The sequence below is a fragment of the Anser brachyrhynchus genome (assembly GCF_964034855.1).
Source record: "Anser brachyrhynchus genome assembly, chromosome: 4".
Classification (NCBI taxonomy): Eukaryota; Metazoa; Chordata; class Aves; order Anseriformes; family Anatidae; genus Anser; species Anser brachyrhynchus.
In genome coordinates, this window is record NC_137698.1 from 35,561,971 (window position 1) to 35,569,840 (window position 7,870).

Sequence of the window (7,870 nt, forward strand, 5' to 3'; positions counted from 1 at the left end):
CTCTACTGAAGATAAATCTTCTGTAGTGTCACAGGTCACTAGCCATAAAAAATACTGCACAGGAGGAGCATGATCTGAGGGCTGTGGATGGACTGAAAGAATTGAAGATAATCTTTCTTCAAAATCTCTGTACATCACTTTGAAATCCTTTTCCAATCCTATGCTTCTGCATGGTCTAGCCATTCATCTGGGCAAGGGATTTGAGGCCTGTTCATAGTAAAGTATTTTCACATAAATCTTATTTATGCTCTGTGTAGTTATGAATACCACAATCCTTATTTTCAAATGAGTCACATGGCCACTTTGCTTCCAGAAGGGTTTGTCATCATGCCCTGATACTGTACAGGTTGTAGTCTAGAAGTTACAAATCCATGTTTGTGCATCCCAGTTTAATGGTTATATATCAGGAAGGAAAATCTAAGTGCGCATCTCCATCTAAGCTACGTGAATAACTCTGACCTGGGGGCTGAGGGGGGAAGCATGTCTAAAGAAAAGTATTCAGTTAAATCTTGAATGTCCTGTGCATGACTGATTAATTTTCGAGTTGTTTTCATCACCCTGAAAACTGGTCTGTTCTGTTGTGGCATGAAGGGATAGAAGGAAAACAGCTCAAACTCAAAAGATAAGTAAGTCATTACATGGTTGGTGCGGGGACTGTGGATTTGACTGTGAACATAAACAAGCTTTTTCCTTCTGGCTTAATGCTTTAGGGCAAATGTAGCTGTTTTAAATGGGACCCACATGTACAAGGTTAAGGAGGCAGCTTCTGATCTGACAGACTGATTTGTAGGTATGTGATGTCTGATGTCAAAGCAAAGTTGCACGTGTATATTGCAAGGGTGAGGGTTTGTTTGTTTGTTTGTTTGTTGGGAGAGGGAAGAGTTGAAGGGGGTTTGTTTCAATTTTCCAATCTGTGAGCATGACAAAGCAGCTTGTGTTGCTGCACACTGTACAAGATAATGTGCTTGAGAAACAAAAGAGCTCTTTTTGCCTACTCTTAGCCTGATACTAGCAATAAGAACCAGTGAGGTTCTTTGGCATCGAGAAAACCAGGGCTGTCAGGTTTGGCTTGGTGTGCCGAGGATAAATTCCTGAAGTTGCATACCTAGGCTTCCCTCTGCGCTTGCAATGATTAGTAGGCTCTACATAGCCACTAACCAGTAGGTCTGAAACTTGCCTGTAACTTGATTCCAGTAAGCACCTTATATTTATAGCTTTAAAAATTCATCAAAGCAAGACCCAAAACAGGAGAGTGAGTTGGTGACTCATGGATCCTAAGGGATCAGCAGAGCCTTCGTTCATATAAGGGACAAAATATGGGGAGGAGGTTAGTTATCCTTCCTTGTGTTTTAAGGATATTAGACAGTTCTTCTGATTTCTAGTTGAAGTATAATCTTGAAGTATTTGTTTTTACTGACTCTCAGCTAATTTTTACTGGCAACTATGGAAGGTCAATTAACTTCTCTGCAAAGTTTATAACCAGCTGCTTGCAAGGAAAAGTTTGTAAAGCCTTAATATTGATGGGTATTCACTTCTTGGCTAAGAGAGAGAGAGAAAAAGAAAGGCAACAGTGGCTAAGAGCATTGTCTTGGAAATTCAGTTTTTTCAGGCAGAATTTCCAGTAAGACTATGGCTTGAAGTCATAAAGAAACCAAAGAGAATGAGTAATAGCGCTTTGCTACACAACTGCAATTTTACCGTATTATTCTACTTGGTACAGTAAGGCAGGTCAAGGGGTGGATTTCCAAGTCTGTGAGTTTGCACAAATGTGTATGCAATGTTAACCCATTTGCATACCTAGACAATATGCAAATATGCAAATAGGTTATCAGGTTGCTAAAGACCACTTAAATGTCTAAATCTACTACAGTTGACCTGGACAACTCAAAGTGAAACTTGCTCTCCAAAATAAAATTGCAAGTTTTAGTGCTTTTAGCACAAGTTTTAAACTTTTGAAGGCTTTTAATAGCCATCTGTAAATGGCTAATTTTGTACAATAGTAGGAAAAAATTCCAAATTCTCAGAAGAATATGGTTGATTGTTTATTAGACCTACAGTTGCCTTTGAAGTTATGAATGGGTCTGCAGCATTCATCATAATCCTCAGGAAAATATTAGTATTTCTAGTAAAAGAAGGATAGGTTACTTAACTCAAAAGTAAATCCCAGAGGTTTAAAAGACCATTGAGACCCCCACACTGTAAGGACTGACTTCCTTTGCTTAGTAAAAACTATTGTCAGAGGACCAATTAGATGGAAATGATACATTAACACTAGGAGAGCTATGACTTACAGGAACACTTCTTACTTTCAGCAGTGCTCACTGCACTCATGGGCTGTTTATGTTGTGATAAGGCCTAGAGACAACTTGTATTAGACACATGGAAGTATGCTCCCGCCCTTAGGATTAGGAAGGAGTGAGACGTAGCAGATGTCCAAGACAAATATGTGTGTCAGAATACAGAATAATCATGTTGGAATAAGAAAAATACTATGATATATAGCATCTGATTGTGTCAGGACGAAATAGCACAGCTTGCCCCTTGCTGTGTCATGGTTCGAGTTAATTGTCCTCCAGTGGAAGCTATGAAATAGTGTTTGAAAGAAAAGATGTGGCAACTTTTCAGAGCTGGTTCCAGAAAAATTGCCATGAGAGAAGGCATGAGCATGATTCTTGGATGAAACATGAATCTTGCAAACTGGTGATGAACTTCTGGTGTTACAGCACAATTTCGCAGCTGGGTCTTGAAGGATATTTACCTTCTCTTGGTCTAAACTACCTCCAGGAATGGATGTTCACATAGGATATGCCAAAACAGCTTTTTACAAAAATGTGTTACTAGTAACTTTTCAGTAACCACTCCAACAAGACATCCCATGAATCCAGCTTATCTTCACAGCTTAGTTCAGTACCATTATACAGAAAGAGAGAAAACAGGCTATAAGGCTATAATCAATTCTTGTGCTTCCTGTGAAAGAGTACAAGAAAGCATCGTGAATACCTATTGAGCAAGATGAATGAAAAGATTATGTCTTGGCAGCTGGAGTTTTCATGTGTTTTATTTTTGTTGCTTTTGGGGGGTGGAAGGGTGGGAGAGGGAGGTTCTTTATGTCTTGCTAGAGTTAACAGATCTTCTCCTCCTGTAGTTATGCTAGCCATCAAGAAATGTTACTTCCAAAGGCTGTCTTTTATTTTAAATTCAGGTTTTGTTCTATTTAAATAGGCTACTGGCACAATTCTCTTTTGTGCTTCTAATATATCCACTCACACTATTGAATAAAGAATAAACATTCCATATCTACATCCCTAAAAAGGACTGCCATAAACAAAAAGGAAGCTAAGAAGATAAATAAATCCTAGTCTCCAAAGCTTCCTCTTCAGTAAGACCAAGATATGTGAACTGAGTTATCAAAGTAATGAGACAGGCATATATTACCGTTATGTCTTGCAGGATACACTGTAAAGTGAAATACAGAATAGGCGTGCTTGAGATATTTTTTTGAACTGTTGTTGTGTTTTGCTTATTCCTTTTATGACTCTTCAGATTATTTGTTATTTGGAAACGGTAATTGGATATACACATCTCTTTAAGAACATGGTATTTGGTTGTTTTCTCTGTCCAGGAAGATTTGATTTATGCTGCCTTTTTTTTTTTGCTATTATGTTGAAATTAGAATAGTACTATGGGGAAAATAACAACTTGAAAATTGCAGGAGTAGAATATTTATACATTTAACACAGGAATCTTTCCCTGTGGGCTTCCTGGTTAGGGTAAGTGTCCTAATAGCTTCAGTGTGACTGGAGAGTCTGAATGAAATGCATTTTTAACTGTGTGGAAAAAGTAAGACTTTATTTTATTTAGGCTCATCCCCTAAAATAAATTAAAAAAAAAAAAAAAGGAAAAGGCATGTTGATAGTTTAATTTTTACTCATTTCTTTGGTTAGCTTTCTTTTCAAGAATAACCTTTAACTTGTCAAAGTAAGGAAGAATCTTTGATAGCAGACTTGATGGAAGGTGACATCAGCTACAAGCTGGATGGAATTTGGGATGGACAGGCAGAGAATAGAACTGAGGGATTCCCTTTGCTCATCAGGTTAATGTTATGGTTACAGGCACTGCAGGATAATGCTTCCCTGACACTCAAGCCAGCAAGAGCACAAGACCATGGGTGCCCTGGTTCTGGCACCCTCTGTACAGCTCTGGTTCTGTATCTTCCAATTCTTGGGTGAATTTTCTCACTACTAGTCTCTTTTATATGTGATGACCACATGATCTTTGGGAGGGACAAGATCTTGTTGGTGTGTATTTTAGACATTTTGTGCACAGCAAATGGGGATTTAAGTGGCACTCTACCTAATCTGTGCACATGACCATTTCTGGACACTTACATAGCACCTGTGTGGCATCCTAGGAATCAACAGGTGAAAAAGAACAGTGCTTAGCGAGCACAGGATAGTCTGTGTCCCTGTGCTGACTATTGTAACCATGAGTTTTGTTAGCAATGATATTGAGAAAAGTGCAGCAGATAAAGTCTAAGTGTTGTCTCTTGTATGTACTAAACTTTTTTGTTGGACATCACTGGGATCATACATATGCAGATCAGAACAGAATTTGCTTATGGTAAACTCTTCTACTGAAAACAGCCTATGTTGTCCTTGTTTATGCCTGCGCAAACATTGCCATTTCAGTGGTGATGTTGTGAGTAAACAAAGGTTGAGTTCGCACTGTATACTTGAGACTAAACTATTCATGTAAATTGCTTGAATATGTTATGAATTTGCGAGCTTACCCAATGATATTCACTGACTATAACACAGTTAGATTTTCATGTCTAATAACTGTCAAATGACTAAGTGTTTTTCATTAACATAAATGCTCCACTTTTTGCATTTGCGTCAGAGAACCTAAAACCACTTTGAGACAGTTTATATGGTAGCTCAGCCTCTCACACAAATGGCTTATTCCCTTTTCCCACCTCTCCAATATACTGTCATATATAAAATATTCTCATCAATATGCTTGTTTGCTCTGATTCCCCTCATCGATAGCTTTAATTTTTTTAAATGCCACAATTATAGATGTTTTCTCTGTGATAAAGCCTAAGAAGTGAGCCTCAAGGAACAGAGAATATCAGATTTTTCTGTGTAGTCAAAAGCTATACTAAGGTGAAATGTACCTATTTATCTGTAAAAATACTTGGGATGGAGTGAGGGAGCACCACACAAATTTATTGTACATATATTTAATTTTACATAACTACTATAAGGCTTGATGTTGCTATAATCAATATATTTGTTTCATATAATTGTTTTTAGAATCTTAGCTGTAAATCATTAATGAATATTATTCCTGGCAACATACATATGCAGTTATCTGGGATGCAGCATCAGGAGCAAGATTCCAAAATGTGACTAGATTATGCAATAGGTAGGAAAGTAAGCATTACAATATAAATAAGCGATGACTTTGCTATGTACTTCAGTTACATTTGTCAATATCAGTCAAGCAAACTAAACTGAAAGATCTTTGCAACGTATAGTCAAGGAAAAGTATTGCAGTGATACAAACTACTTTTCGAAATACTGACAATTTTATGTAATCTGTCCAAGGCACAGCCCATCCCCAGAGTATTTAGGCATGTTTCATGGAGTTTTGTATCCTGTCTGGCGACTAGCCTGAGACAGACACGAGCATTTTTTGTGACATATAATTGAATAATGTATTCTGCAGAGGCTGCACATGAGGATATGGTGCTGATCCATGCCTTTGTATTGCATATTAGTGTTGAATTTGGAACACAGAACAATTACTGCACTATACTGTACATAATCAATGAAAGACTAGCACTTTCAGAAACTGCAAACTGGGATAAAGAGTGAGCAAATGGAAAGAAATATATTGTTAGAAAAAATACTGTAGAAGGGGGTATGTGAACTAGGGAATATCACATAGCTCCATCAAAGCCAGAGGCAGTTACACCCCTAAATGACTTACTCGATAGAAATATTTTTGCCTGTAACTTCTACCACTGGGAGCTAACAGTTCACAGTTAAATATGCCATGTGCAATCCTGTAACCTCCTGCTGATATAAATGAAAATGCTCCCTTTGAGCAAAAGTGCCAAAGCATACCCTTACTTAATGAATATTTATAGAAAGGTGTTATTGAAAAATGAAAAGAGAAAAAAAATGAAAGAAAGAAAGAAAAACATTTCTGGAGGAATTTTCAGCAATGTGGTTTGAAATTTGGCAACAATTTGGAAAACATACCATATGTGACCTTAGACAGGCTTCAAGCAGTGGTAAAATTATTAATGTGGTGGCCGGGCTCTCAGCCCAGAAAAGAAGTATGTATTACTTTTTGCTGTGCATTGCCAACAGGGGAAAGTGCAAAGGTGTACGACTGAGGACGAGAGAGCATCTATAGTATGCAAAGCCTGGCCAACAGATTTGGAGTTGTTGGTTAAGGCCAGGTTGAGCTGCACTCTCTCTCAAGCTCTCTCTCAAGCTGCAGCTTCACAGACCTACCCTAAAGCTGCCAGTGAGCCTATGTATGTGAGCTCCCACCCACTGCTGTTCCACTGACATCCTGGCAAGAACACAGGCATCTATTTTTTATGCAGTGCTTTTCAAGCAGAAGAACTTAGTAGGGTGCATTCCCATCCTGGCTGACACAAGCAATGGCAACGGTTGCAATCTGTAAAATGTTACTGCTACTACTTATTCTTACATTAATTAAAAAAAAAAAAAGTGAATGCCTACTAATGCTAAGCCCAGATCAAAAGATCAAAAAGGAACGACCCTTTCCAAATGCCAAGAGGAGGTACGCAATGGGGGGAAAAATATGTTACTGACCTTACATTTTGGTTTGTTCTTTGCTTTGAAGGATGGCATGGCAGGTTCCCTTTCTCTGTATACACTTCTGCAGCAAGAACACACACATTTATTTTTTTCACTGATGAGTACGTAATTTGCTCATTGAAAATTTTAGCCTAAATGTACCTAGAAATTTGCTAGCTGAGCTTCATAGAACATAGAGAGACCACATGAATTAATGTTTGGCTAATTCAGGAATTCTGTACCTTGAACAAACAGGGTCCATTGCTCACATCTCTTGACAAAGGTTCCTTAGCAGAGAGACCTTGCACTAAGAATGCCTCTTTCCCCCACAGAACACACCAGAGTGCACACATGATAGCATATCAGTGTAATCATGAACAAAAAAACACCTGTCAAAACAAATTAACAAAATACACTTTGCTACATACTAGTTTGACTCATGGGCTGAATTGCAAAATTTCTGTACCCCACAATAGGATTTCAAGTCACTATGTCCACTTAGTTCTCTGAAGCAATATATCATTTGGAGCACTTCAGAAAGGAGACATGCAGTTGTTTTAATCTTAAAAATCGATGGAACAACATAGCCAAGGGCTTTCAAACATTAATTTTTATCAGTTTGTTGGGTTTTTTTTGTTTTTGTTTTTGTTTTTTTCTTTCTATTGGTTCTTAAGTGATGGACCTTTCCTGCCACAAAGTGTGAGTAAATTAGAATGCATGTCTGGAAACATGCTTGTACTGGATGATATGTGCATTAGTAGTTTTTGGAAACAAAGACATTCTTTCACTCAAGTAAAATTTGCAAATCCTGCCCCTTGGCATGAGCAGCTCACTTCTTGCACTCCAGTTCTCAGAGGGCAAAAAGCTGGTTTGGGACTTTTTTTAGTAGCCCATAAGAAAAATGATACCATGTGATATAAAGACATTCCAGCATGTGTTAAATATGTTCATTTCTTTTAAACACAGAAGCATTAAGATTAGCATTTGTTTCAGATTTCTAGCAATATTACCATTGCTGTGTAATAGCTGGA